The sequence below is a fragment of the Gorilla gorilla genome, chromosome 18, assembly GCF_029281585.2.
Source record: "Gorilla gorilla gorilla isolate KB3781 chromosome 18, NHGRI_mGorGor1-v2.1_pri, whole genome shotgun sequence".
Taxonomy (NCBI): domain Eukaryota; kingdom Metazoa; phylum Chordata; class Mammalia; order Primates; family Hominidae; genus Gorilla; species Gorilla gorilla.
In genome coordinates, this window is record NC_073242.2 from 96,732,364 (window position 1) to 96,746,551 (window position 14,188).

At 52.5% G+C, this 14,188-nt stretch overlaps 1 long non-coding RNA gene across 1 annotated transcript; it reads right to left on the bottom strand.

Annotated features, from left to right (window-relative positions):
* Positions 1-3,146: 3,146 nt before the first annotated feature.
* Positions 3,147-14,184, bottom strand: LOC101129531 (uncharacterized). The gene is made up of 2 exons (XR_002003195.4): positions 13,756-14,184; positions 3,147-3,826 (listed from the first exon to the last, which is right to left on the bottom strand). It is a non-coding gene; the product is annotated as an uncharacterized lncRNA (long non-coding RNA).
* Between the last annotated feature and the right edge of the window lie 4 nt (positions 14,185-14,188).

Here is a 14,188-nt window from a genome sequence, read left to right on the forward strand (position 1 = left end):
CTTGTGGGTGCATGTTTACGCTTGCTCTCCTTTTGGGACTTCCTGGGAACTTCTCACTTGGTCTTCTCTGTTCACGGGGGTTATGGCCCTACAGCTCTGTTCTTGCTCCAATCTATTGATTAGTTCCTTTCTCAGGAAACCAACCATCAGGCCTCCCAGGTAGTATCAAGGAACTGAAACTTTACACATCACTGCATCTGGACAATATGTTACCAGACCCCATACCCATCATAACTGCCTAATCATGCTGGGTGCAGTGGCTCACACCTGTAATCCTAGCACTTTGGGAGACTGAGGCAGGCGGATCACCTGAGGTCAGGAGTTTGAGACCAGCCTGGCCAACATGGCAAAACCCCATCTCTCCTAAAAATACAAAAATTAGCCAGGCATGGTGGCATGCCTGTAATCCCAGCTACTTGAGAGGCTGAGGCACAAGAATCACTTGAACCCAGGAGGCAGAGGTTTCAGTGAGCCAAGATCGCGCCACTGCACTGCAGCCTGGGTGACAGAGTAAGACTGTGTCTCTAAATAAATAAATAAATAACTGCCTAACCAGCCACCTGCTTCCTATTGACCAACTCCTCTTCCTTGCCCTTCCCTAATTCCTGTTTTCCCATACAAGATCACATTTCTTGCCTGCTATATAAACCCTTAAAATCTTTTTTTTTTTTTTTTTTTGAGACAGAGTTTCACTCTTGTTGCCCAGGCTGGAGTGCAGTGGCACGATCTTGGCTCACTGCAACCTCTGCTTCCCAGGTTCAAGCAATTCTCCCACCTCAGCCTCCTGAGTAGCTGGGATTACAGGCACCTGCCACCACGTCTGGCTAATTTTTTGTATTTTTAGTAGAGATGGGGTTTCATCATGCTGGCCAGGCTGGTCTTGAGCCCCTGACCTCAGGGGATCTGCCCACCTTGGCCTCCCAAAGTGCTGGGATTACAGGCGTGAGCCACTGCGCCCAGCCTTTTTTTTTTTTTTTTTGATACAAAGTCTGGCTCTGTCACTGAGGCTAGAGTGCAGTGGCACGATCTTGGCTCACTGCAACTTCTGCCTCCTGGGTTCAGTGATTCTCCTGCATCAGCCTCCCGAGTAGCTGGGATTATCAGCACACACCATCACACCTGGTTGATTTTTGTATTTTTAGTAGAGATGGGGTTTTGCCATGTTGGCCAGGCTGGTCTCAAACTCCTAACCTCGTGATCTGCCCCCCCTCCGCCTCCCAAAGTGCTGGGATTACAGGCATGAGCCACCACACCTGGCCTAAACCCCTAATTTCGTTCAGTCAAAGAGACGGATTTGAGACTGATCTCTCATCTCAGCTGCAATACATGAATAAAGCCTTCTTTCCTGGCAATACTCGTTTCAGTGATTGGCTTTCTGTGTGGCGAGCAGCAGGACCTAGACCAAACCCCTAGGTCATTTCAGTCACAGCATAAACACTGACTATGTTCAGGCTGTGGACTCTATAATTTTCATTTGAGCTTTTAGATTATTACAAATTAGGAATTGTACTTGTGTGTATGTGTGATTTCTGGGTAGCTAGAAAGGGTGAGAAGGGTTGGCATTTTGAAAGTACATTAGAAATAAACCTATGGCTTTCTAGATTTCCAGTGAGAGCCAGTTGTTTTCATTATGTGGAAACTTAGCAAGGAAACACAGGTGATTTTGTAAGGTTTGGAGGTTGGGGGCCTTGGAAGCTCTACAAAGGCCCTGGGGTGAGCCCCTAGGAGTACAGGGCCGTGGTGTAATGAGGGCTACCTAAATCAAAGGAAAAACTAACAACTCCACTGCCTCTTACAATTCAACAAATCTGGAGTTTTAGATAAGAAAATTCAGAGACAAGAGGGGGCAGGCGGAGTGAAAAATGATGTCACCTGCCACTCTCAGATTTCCTGCAAGAAATTCCAGTGGAGAAGTGAATCCTGGATCAGTAAATGAGTCACTGGCTTTCTAAGCCAAGAAAGATGAAAAACAGATTCCAGGAACTAAGGAAGGATGAATCTTGGGGAAAGTGTTTAGTTTTAGTGTGAAACTGTCAAGCCGCTTGCTCCGGTGGAAACTCAGGGAGAAAAACAACAGTGAGAAAGACTAGCGAAATAGCAAGGAACCAGACGGCTCGCCTGAGAGAGTCTGTGCCTCCGGGCAATTTATTAATAGAAGACTGAGATGCACCTACTCAGCAAAAAAAAAAAAAAAAAACACAAAAAACAAAAAACTGGGCAGCTCCAGAGAGGAAGACAATATCCCAGTGCCCAAGGCCCCCTGCCATTCATAATCCAACAGAGAGTCATTGAGCATCCATCCAGTTCCTATGGAAGGCAGTGCACATGGATTGGTGAATGAGGCACCACCATCCCTGGCCCCACAGAGCTCACAGCCATTGAGCAAGTCACTGCACTTGTGTTAAGTGAGAAGGAGGAAGGTTTGGGATGGGGGTCCTGGAAGGCTTCTCCAACACCTACGGGAGGATCGTTCAGATATAAAGTTCAAGCTGAGGCTGGGCACGGTGGCTTATATCTGTAATCCCAACACTTTGGGAGGTTGAGGCGGGAGGATTGCTTGAGCACAGTAGTTCAAGACTAGCCTGGGCAAAATAGTGAGATCTTGTCTTTACAAAAAAAATTTAAAAAAAGAAATTAGCTGGGCATGCTGGCACACACTTATAGTCCCAGCTACTCAGGAAGCTGAGGCAAGATCACGTGAACCCAGGAGTTAAAAGTTGCAGTGAGCCATGATCATGACACTGCACTCCAGCCTGGGTGAAAGAGTGAGACCTTTACTCAGATAATAAGGCCGGGCACAGTGGCTCATGGCTGTAATCTCAACACTTTGGGAGGCCAAGGCGGGTGGATTGCTTGAGCTCAGGAGTTCAAGATCAGCCTGGGCAACATGGTGAAACCTTGTTTGTGTATATATATTGCTTGGGTTCCTGGGTTCAAGCGACTCTCCTGCCTCAACCTCCCTAGTAGCTGGGGTTATAGGCATGCATCACCATGCCCAACTAATTTTTGTATTTTTAGTAGAGTTGATGGGGTTTCGCCGTGTTGGCCAGGCTGGTCTCAAACTCCTGATCTCAGGTGATCCGCCAGCCTCAGCCTTCCAAAGTGCTGGGATTATAGGCATGAGCCACCACACCCACCCGTCTGTATATATTTAAAAATTTTTTAATTAAAAATAATAATAATTAATTAATTAAGGTCAGGCTGAATTTTTGACAGAGGCCTGGGCTAGAGAGAACAGGGCTGCTCCGGAGACCTGAAAAGAGAAGCTGTTTGGGGAGCAGAGGTACAAGAAAAGTCTAGATGAGTTCTTTCTATTGTATTTTAGGTTATTTGTTTGATTAGCAAATTTGGTGGGGCAGAGACGGGCCATCTCCCAAGTGACAGGCAGGCTTGTTTGGCACTTTTTGTTTATTTACAAAGCAATTCAATTTCTTGGTGTTCAGGAGCTCCCTGAGAAACGGGCCCAGGCCCACCTCTGGGACAGGCAGAGGGCACAGCATTAGCAAAGGCCCAAGGGAGGGACCCCACAGAGCAGCCTCCGAGAAGAGCCAGGAGTCCCTCGGGCTGGGGAAGTGAGAGGGCATTGAGGCCTGAAGGAAGACTGGGCTGATCTTCAGACTTCAGTCTATTCGGGGGCAGGGTGAGTCCTGGAGAGACAGTGCCCCACGCAGCCAAGGCAGGGTGAGGGAGGTCACACCTCAGCACATTCTCTTCTGTGTGACGTTGGAGATCATTAACCTGTGGACCCTAACAGCTGCCACCACCACCTTCAGGAATTCAGGTCCTCCCTGCCTGGCACGTTGGCCAGCACTCCCACGGCCCAGCCCTGTTGGAGAAGGAGGCAGTTCATTAGATGTGCTGACACTGGCTCTCTTGGCTTCCTGGGACAGCCCTCACCAGCATCCTGCGCTCTCAAGACCCTGGGCTGGTGGCTGCCATCCCCCCAGGACAGGAGCCCACCAAGTCCCTTCTGGTTGAGGCCCCTTGGGCCCTCAGGGATCCCAACTCTGCTCATGATGGCATCTGGGGGAGCGCAGGAGCCCTGGAGGGGAAGGTAAGAGTCCTGGGTCCCAGCCCAGCCTGGCCACTGGCTCACTGTGGCGACCCTCAAGCATGGCCTTGCTCCCTCTGGAACTCAGTGACCTCTGAGATCTGGGACCTCTGAGTCTGGGAATTGGGCACAGAGTCAGGTGACTCAACCTGCACCCGGTCTTGGGGTGTGGAACCCTGAGCAGAGCAGGTGGTGCTCTTGGAAGGGGAGGCAGACAAGGGCAGAGAAGGGGGCTGCACAGGGCTTTGTAAGAGAGAAGGAGAGGTTCCGGACCCAGCCTGCGGTCCAGGAAACTGTCTCAAAGGAAGTGGGTCTCGGCTGAGACCTCAAGGGTGAGCAGCAGTTAGGCGAAGGAAAGAGGAAAAGGCATTCAACTGTACGGCCCAGGCCAGGCGCAGTGGCTCATGCCTGTAATCCCAGTAATTTGGGAGGCTGAGGTGGGTGGATCACCTGAGGTCAGGAGTTTGAGACCAGCCTGGACAACACGATGAAACCCGGCCTCTACTAAAAATGCACTACTACGCGTGCTGATGCACATCTGTAGTGCCAGCTACTTGGGAGTCTGAGGCATGAGAATTGCTTGAACCTGGGAGGTGGAGGTTGCAGTGAGTGGAGATTGTGCCACTGCACTCCAGCCTGGGCAACAGAGAAAGACTCTGTTTCAAAAAAAAAAAAAACACTTCAGGGCCCACCCTGTGCAAAGCTGGAGAGGTAGGGAAGGCAGGGTGTATCCAGGGACACAAAGAAGTTCAGTCCAGCTGGAACTACGCCCTCCTAAGGAGGAACTGGCCAGGGGTGAGGGGCCAGTGGGGAAGTGAGGAGAGACAGGTCCCACGGGCAGAGGTCATCCAGCTGCTGCGTGGACAATGAACAAGGACACCAAGTGATGTGTATCCTTGGCAAGTGATAGTCTGGCCAAGGGCAGGAAAGTGGGCATAGGGAAGAGGGGACTCACTTGGTGGCTGGAGGGTGTCAGGGAAGAGGTCTGGGGAAAGATTACATGGGGACCCAGGAGGGAGGGCAGTTCTGAAGGGAGGAGATGGGGTTGACTTTACACAATGGATTTGGAGGTGTCCGAAGGTCATCCTAAGTGGGGGAAGTGGAGCAAGAGATGTGGGGGATGAGACTCAAGTCATCACTGTGGGAACAAAAAGGAGGCTCTGGCCAGTGCGGTGGCTCATGCCTGTAATCCCAGCACTGTGGGAGGCCGAGGCAGATGGATCACCTGAGGTCAGGAGCTTGAGACCAGCCTGGCCAACATGGTGAAACCCTGTCTCTACTAAAAATACAAAAATTAGCCGGGTGTGGTGGCGGGCACCTGTAATCCCAGCTACTCGGGAGGCTGAGGCAGAAGAATTGCTTGAACCTGGGAGGCAGAGGTTGCAGTGAGCCGAGATGGCGCCATTGAACTCCAGCCTGGGTCACAAGAGCAAAACTCCGTCTCAAAAAAAAAAAAAAAAAAAAAGACTCTGAGGGCCGAGTGCAGTGGCTCCTGCCTGCGATCCCAGCACTTTGGGAGGCTGAGGTTAGCAGATCACTTGAGCTCAGGAGTTCAAGACCAGCCTGGACAACAAGGTGAAACCCTGTCTGTACCAAAAATACAAAAACAATTAGCCGGGCATGGTTGTGTGTGCCTGTGGTCCCAGCTACTCAGGACGCTGAGGTGGGAGGATCACTTGAGCCTGGGAGGCAGAAGTTGCAGTGAGCTGAGATCGCGCCACTGCACTCCAACCTGGTGACAGTGAGACCCCATCTCAAAAAAAAAAAAAGAAAAGAAAAGAAAGGAAGGAAGGGATGGAAAAGAGAGAAGAGAAGAGAAGAGAAGAGAAAAAAGAAAAGAGGCCCTGAAGTTGTACCCTGGAGAGAAGTATCAAGAATGAGGTGTGGCTAGGTGCTGTGGGTCACGCCTGTAATCCCAACACTTTGGGTGGCCGAGGCAGGCAGATCATTAGGTCAAGAGTTTGAGAGCAGCCTGACCAACATGGTGAAACCCCGTCTCTACTAAAAATACAAAAATTAGCTGGGCATGGGGTGTGCACCTGTAATCCCAGCTACTCAGGAGGCTGAGGCAGGAGAATCGCTTAAACCTAGGAGGCAGAGGTGGCAGTGAGCGGAGATAGTGCCACTGCACTCCAGCCTAGGCGACAGAGTGAGACTCCATCTCAAAAAAAAAAAAAAAAAAAGAATGAGGGAAGGGGATTGAGCTCCTGGAGGAGCTCACTGAGGGGCATGAAGGGAGATAGCCAGAGAAGCAGCTAGAAATCCTTCTCTTGGATCACAGAAGCCAAAGGACGCTTCAGAAGATGGGGAGGACCAGCTGTGCCCAACACACCTGGAAAGGTCAAAGGAGGAGAGGACTGAGAAGTGGAGGGACAGGGAGCATTTCTCCCTCTTGAAGAGGCTTTGGCATATGGAGGGGGTTTTAATGGTAGTGGTGGGGTTCCCAGGATCCGTGATCAGGTCTGAGTGTCAGCAGAGCTGTCACACAGAACCTAACAGGTTGTGCACTGCACTCTACAGTGACTGTCTGTTCTTGAATCCAGGACTGGCCGCCAGGGGCACCCCCTTGAGCTGGCGGTATTTTGCCAAGTCCGTAACTGCAGTGTAGACACTTCCCAGACGGTGGCGCCAAAGACCAACTTTACTTCTTAGGAGCAGAGTCGGGTTCCGCTTGGGGATTCTCAGCCCCAGGTCGTCATCCGATGGGACCGGGGAATTTCCAAATGCCTGGTGGCCGGGTCTCTCCTACCACCACACCCTCCAAATCTCTGTCAGAGCAGTTCACCTAGCGTTAGCAACTCACAGAAATAAACTATGCACCACACACTGCAGCCTTCCTTTGTCAGGGGGCCTGGGCTGAAAGGGTCCCAGGGGAGCAGTTCATCCCATGAGCTGGGAGAGGCGAAGACGTCCCTCCCACTTGTCCCTTAGGAGAAAGGAGTCAGGAAGGAAGGAAGGACGCCCAGCCCAGACCGCGAGACACACAGTCAATCGCCCCACCCCTTGCCCAAACCAGCAGAGCACCGCCCAGCTCACAGCTCCCCCTGGAGGCCGAGGCTGGACTAGCGGGGACAATGACAGCGACAGTGGCCAGCCTCAGGCGGTGTCCCCAGGGAAGCGATTGCCAAGCCTAGAAACTTACACCTCCTCAGTGCAGAGGCCAGCCTGGAGATGCCCCAATAAGTAATGGCCATGTTGCTTTTGAAAACGATGCCATGTTGATTGCAAACCATTATTTGTATGAATAAATACAAAGAAGAAAATAATCCAAATGAAAGTACAACGCCCAGAGATGACGGGCATTGTGGCTCTCAGGACCGATGGATGCAGGTCTCACCTGAGGAGATTCCTGCTATGCAGGCTGTTCTGGAACTTTCTCCACTCCACCATGTTTTGTTGTTGTTGTTGTTGTTGTTGTTTGAGACAGAGTCTCGCTCTGTCGCCAGGCTGGAGTGCAGTGGTGCGATCTCAGCTCACTGCAACCTCTGCCTCCCGGATTCAAGCGATTCTTCTGCCTCAGCCTCCCGAGTAGCTGAGACTACAGGCGTGTGCCACCACGCCCAGATTTTTTTTTTTTTTTTTTTTTTTTTTTTTTTTTTTTTTTTTTTTGAGACAGAGTCTTGCTCTGTTCCCCAGGCTGGAGTGCAGTGGCGCGATCTCGGCTCACTGAAACCTCCGCCTCCCAGGTTCCAGCAATTCTCCTGCCTCAGCCTCCCTGGTAGCTGGGATTACAGGCACGTATCACCATGCCTGGCTTATTTTGTATTTTTAGTAGAGACGGGGTATCCCCATATTGGCCAGGCTAGTCTCGAACTCCTGACCTCAGGTGATCCACCTGCCTCGGCCTCCCAAAGTGCTGAGATCACAGGCGTGAGCCACCGCGCCTGGCCAATTTTTGTATTTTTAGTAGAGACGGGGTTTCACCATATTGGCCAGGATGGTCTCGATCTCTTGACCTCGTGATCTGCCCGCCTCAGCCACCCAAAGTGTTGGGATTACAGGCATGAGCCACTGCATCCGGCCTCCACCATGCTTATTATATTGAGTGCCTTTCCATGTTCAGATATAAAACCCTCACTCCCTACCCCGCCCTCACCACACTCACCTCTCAGACCTCACCTCCTGACCTCTCCTCTAGCCCACATGGCTCAACTACCACTAGCTCATTCTCACCTCCCAGCCCCCCACCCCCCGCCTTTGCTGTTCCCTCTGCCTGGGACACTCTTCCTCTGGGTTGTTCAGTGACTGTTTCTTTCCTGTCATTCAAGTCTCAGCTCCAACGTCACTCACTGCCTCAAAGAGGCCTTCCCTGACCAACCTGACGAAAGCAGCCCCTCAGCCCCACCACTCCAAACCACATCACCTGGTTTGGCTTCTTCACAGCTCTCCTCTCTCCCTCTCTCTGAAATCATCTTGTTTATATGTTAACTCATTTATTGTCAGTCTCCTTTGGCAGAGTGTAAACTTGAGAGCAGGGGCCTTGCTGAACTGGTCTGTCACTGTGTCCCCAGCATCCAGAATGATGCCAGGCGCATAGCACATGCTCAATCCATGCCTGCCATCCATTTGCAGTGGCTATGGCACATCTCAGGCCTAAGTGCACCTCCTTTAGCCCTCCATCTCCCACTGCGGGACTATGTCATCCCTCTGTCCCTGATTAAACAAGCCAGTACTTTGGAAGGCCGAGGCAGGTGGATCACTTGAGGTCAGGAGTTCGAGACCAGCCTGGCCAACATGGTGAAACCCCGTCTCTACTAAAAATACAAAAATTAGCCGGGCATGGTGGCGCGTGCCTGTAACCCCAGCTACTCGGGAGGCTGAGGCACGAGAATCGCTTGAACCCGGGAGGCAGAGGTTGCAGTGAGCTGAGATCGTGCCACTGCACTCCAGCCTAGTGACAGAGCGAGACTCCATAAAAAAAAACAAAAAAAACAGTAGTCAACATCTTTTGGCACAGATGTTTTCCTGCATGAACAGCTATTTCTTTGGGGTAAATTTGCTGAAATTTGGTGAAAGGGAGGTTTGCACTTGCCATCCTGATAAATTCTGAAAAAACTACTCTTAAACTTTTTTTTTTTTTGAGACAGGGTCTCGCTCTGTCGCCCAGGCTGGAGTGCAGCGGCACAATCACGGCTCACTGCAGCCTCAACCTACTGGGCTCAAGCGATTCCCCCACCTCAGTCTCTTGAGCTGGGATTACAGGCATGCGCCACCATGGCGTGCTCATTTTTGTGTTTTTAGTAGAGACTGGGTTTTACTATGTTGCCCAGGCTGGTCTCTAACTCCTGGGCTGAAGCCATCCTCCCACCTTGCCTCCCGAAGTGCTGAAATTACGGGTGTGAGCCACTACCCAGCCTACCCTTAAACATTTAAACCAATTCCTACTCTCTTGAGTGTCCACTCACACATCACATTCATCACTGCCCACCTCAGAGGCAAACAAAAAAAAATAGTGTCTCCTGTTGTTTGTGTTTGCATTGTGTTGATTATTAATGAGATGCGGCACTTCTTCAAATTGCAATTTTAACGATTAAACGGATGGGTGCACTTAAAGTATCAGAAAGGAGAAATGGCTCTAGGAGGAGCCTGATGACAGTGGTAAAGCCAGGACTTGAATGTGGGGCAGCATCTCTGGCTCTTGTCTTTTGACACACACAAAGGAAAGTAGAGTCCAGGCTGGGGCTGGAGGGGTGTGGAGGCTGGTGGTGGGTCAAGTATACCCGCAAGCCTCATACCTACCTCCTCCAAGCCTGCCTTTGCCCCACCATGCACTGAAGTGCTCCAACAGGCCGTGGTGCTTTGGGCCTTTCCTTACTTGATCTCTTGGTAACCCAGTTGACCACTGTTCCCCCCAGAAGATGTCTCCAGCTCAGACCCCTCTCTCTTCTCCCTGCCTGTCCAGCTGCCTTCTGGACACTTCCTCCTCGGTGGTCCCTAGATCCCTCAGATGCCACCTGCCCAAACTGACCATATTACCTTTCCCTTATCCAGATCCTCCAGGCCTCCCCACCTCATTAAAAAACACCACTATCCCACTATCCACCCATCACCCAGGCCCAAAGCCCCTGCCTCATCTGGGATGTCTCCCTCTCTCCAGACTCCACATCCCTTCAGTCACCAAGCTCTGCATTCTGCCTCCTGAACATCTCTTAAATGTCTCCTCTCCATCCCCACCGCCCCTACCCTGGCCCAGGCCACCATCCACTGGGCTGGAAATTGCACCAGCCTCCTTGAGGCCTCCTGCCTCCCCTCATACACACACACAGTGCCTGAGTGACGTTTGCAAAGCACAGATATGACCACAAAATCCCCCAGCCTAAAGCCCAGGCTCCCCATCACCCCAAGGGTAAAATCCTTGCTCCCCAGCCGGCCCCAAGGCCCCGCACGCAATTCTCCAGCTTTTGCTCTGGTCCAGCAAAAGAGGCTGCTCCTTCCTCCTGTGGCTTAAACTCTTGCTCCCCCAGCCTCAGCTGCTCCTCCCAGGACCTACCCACTGTCTGCCTAGGGAGCTCCAACAACGAGCCACGCTAAGGGCCCCTTCTCTGCAAAGCCCTTCCTAACTAGCACACATGTGCACACAGACACAGTCCCACACACTCACATACACACACATCCTCAGCATTTGGGGACTTGGGAGGTGCAGAGACTTGGACATACCTGTTCTCTTTGACTGTGAGCCCTGTGGGAAGGGACTAGGGAGATCTCACCTCTGGTCCCCCCAGGGTGGCCCGGGCACAGCTGACATTCCACAAATGCTTGCTGTATATCTGGCAAATGAATGAATGATGTGGCCCCAGGCACAGTCCAGGGCAAGCTTCTATACTATCTGTTCACAGAAAGCTGGGATGGGGGTGGGGGTTGCATAGCAGAGAGTTGTCATCCGCGGGGGCTGTAGGGTGGGGTGAGGGAAGCCGCGGATTTTCTTGGGTTTTGGACTTGAACTGCATTGCTTCCGAAAATGGAACTAGCAGTGCCGTGTGTGAGGACTGGGGGTTCATTGCGGCTCTCACCACCCTCTGCTCTCTGTCCCAGGGATTTTTCTCAGGCCTGAGTCCACCCCTCTGAGAATGTGATCTCCCAGTGGTTAGAAGTGCTCATAATTCCTTTCTACACACACCACAGCTACCAGCTGAGTCCCAGGCAGAGGACAGGGCTCAGGAAATGATGCCTGATTCAAACAGGGCCGAACTGACCACGACCCAGGGAGCCAAGTTGGAGCTCAGACTGCCCTTCCCAACGATGTGACAGTTTCTATGGGAAGTTCTTGCCTTCCCTGAGCTTCAGGTGTCTCCTCTTTGAAGTGGGTTTCAAGCTGTGTCCTCCCCTGTGCTTAGCTCACCAATTGTTAGGGAGAGGCCTTGAAAGCCACCAGCACCCTGTGACCCTCGGAGGGATGCTGCCCTTCCCTCGAGGCCCCTTGGATGTGGGGGAAGAGCCAGGTGAACTCCCAGGTGTTCCATTTAATCACTGCAGCCCCATCTGTGCCTGGTCTGGTGGTCACAGGCCTGGCCATGGACAAGGACAATAGGCAGTAATGGGTGCTCAGAGGACACAGGTTCCCTGGAGGAAGGGACATCTGAGCTGTTTTCCAAGTGGATGAGGGGGAGAAGCATCCTAGGCAGAAGGGAGGCTGGGAAAAAAGGCAGAGGCCGGAGGGTGGAGGCTGCATCCAGGGAGCTGCAGGCTGGGAGTGTAGTGGAAGCCAGATCACAGGGGCCGCAGAATAAGTGCAAGATAAGGAGGTGAGGTCATCTGAGGCCAGATCTCCTGGGCCTTGGAGGCCCTACCACATAGTATGGACTATCTTCTGGAGTGGGTGGGCATGGTAGGGGGAGGGAATTAATTCAAAAGATGTTAAGGAGAAAGAAGCAAGAGGACTGGGCGGCTAAAGGAAGGTGAGGGCAGGAGAGGGGGATGCCAAGGGCTCATGCATTTACACGTTCAGTTACTTGCTCATTCAACAAATATTTCTTGAACTCCCACTATGAGCCAGGGACCGTGATGATAAGGACTTCTGTGGTTCCTACACGCACACTACTTAGAGACAACACAGTCAGTCAGGGTCAGGCCCATGAGCACACATGGCGTGCACACTGCTGCCTGGCCATGGTGAGCAGTATGAAGGGAGTCAATAGGAGGCTGGAACAGAGGGTGTCTGCAGAGAAAGTACTTAGAAGATGCCTGGCTGAGAGGTGACTTTAGGGGTGGGCAGAGGCCAATTGGTGCCAGCTTTGAGAACTCCAGAAAACCCCAGTCTCTAGCTCAGGTGGATGCCTGGGTAGACAGTGGTGCTTTGCAGGGATGGGGACAATCATGAGGACTGGTGAGTCAACCAGAAAGCAGCCAGGGGCTCTGAAACAGGAGAGGGCTCTGGGCACAGAGGGAAGTTTGGGATGGTCAGCAGTGAATGGATGGGAGCCCTGAGACTGGATGATATTTTAGGGTAGGGTGAATAAAGAGAAGAACTCAGCCCCTGGAAGTCATGCCCAGGTTTAAGGACTTCAGAGAAAAGGGCACTGACCGGCCCAGTGGCTCATGCCTATAATCCCAGCACTTTGAGAGGCCAAGGTGGGTGGATCACTTGAGGCCAGGAGGTGGAGGCCAGCCTGGCCAACATGGTGAAACCCCATCTCTACCAAAAATATAAAAATTAGCCGGGACATCTCTACCAAAAATATAGAAATTAGAAGGCGGAGGTTGCAGTGAGCCAAGATCACGCCACTACACTCCAGCCTGGGCAACAGAGGGAGACTCTGTTCCCCAAAAAAAAAAACAAAAAAGAAAGAAAGAAAAGGGCACTACAAAGGAAGCCCAAGAGGAGGGGCTGGAGAGTGGAGAACTGTGAGGCAGAGGTAGCTCAAGACTGTAATCCCAGTACTTTGGGAGGCCAAGGTGGGAGGATCGCTTGAGCCCAGTTAGAGACCAGTCTGAGCAACATGAAGAAAGCCCATCTCTAAAAAACCGACCAAACAGGCTGGGCGCGGTGGCTCATGCCTGTAATCCCAGCACTTTGGGAGGCCAAGGCGGGCAGATCACGAGGTCAGGAGATCGAGACCATCCTGGCTAACATGGTGAAACCCCATCTCTACTAAAAATACAAAAAATTAGCCAGGCGTGGTGCAGGCGCCTGTAGTCCCAGCTACTCGGGAGGCTGAGGCAGGAGAATGGCATGAACCTGGGAGGTGGAGCTTGCACTGCATTCCAGCCTGGGCGACAGTGACACTCTGTCTCAAAAACAAAACAAAACAAAACAAAAAAACCCGACCAAACAAAACCAAGCAAACAAGCAAAACACACAAAAAAACAGCCCTCAGGACTGGTGAGGGCGGGGTACAGATATTCAGGGACCTCTTACTGTCCCTGAAACCATTCCTGGGTAGGTCTGACATACATGAGGGCTGCGGGAGTGCAAGGCCTGGAGAAGCCTCAGGGGTGTCCAGGTTGGAAGGGCCAGGGGTGTCTGATTGATGGGAGGAGCGGGGGAGTGGAACTGGCCCTTTGACCCCAACATGGGGTCGACTCTCAGCCCCACCTTTACCAACTGTGTGGAGGGCCAGCATTCTAGCCCCGGCTTTGGAAAGGACTGGGTTGCCCAACACATGGCCCTGTACCCGGACCCTGCCAGCGTCCCCACCCCAAGACTGCCCGAAAACCAGTACCCAATGAGTGGGGAATGCATGACCCGGCTATGAGCCTGGACTTACCAGCCAGACAGTGGCAGAAAGGGCGGCCTGCCTCTACAGCGAAGCTGAGGCTGGCTGAAATGGCAGGGCTGAAGGGCAGCGTCTGGACCCAGAAGGTGCCAGGCGGCTTCTGGACTCCCCAAGGCCTTCACAACAGCCCTGGATCCTTTCCACCAACCAGCCTAAGCCAGCAGTAGCAGCTCCAGGACCTGTTTCAGGTGGTCACAGACAGGGGGCCCGCAAGGTCTCCAGAGCCCGAGGGATCTGGGGAGGGGACAAGCAGGCGGGGCTCCCTGGCGCTCACCGTTTTAGGGTCTGCGTGAGAAAGCCTCCCTCACATCCCCCAGGGTCTGCCCTCCCTGCAAGCTGGTGGGCTGCATGGGCCACCGGCCTGCCCCGTTATCCGAGAGGGCGGAGCGAGCCGTGGGCGCCTCCAGGGGTGCGGGAGCCGCGG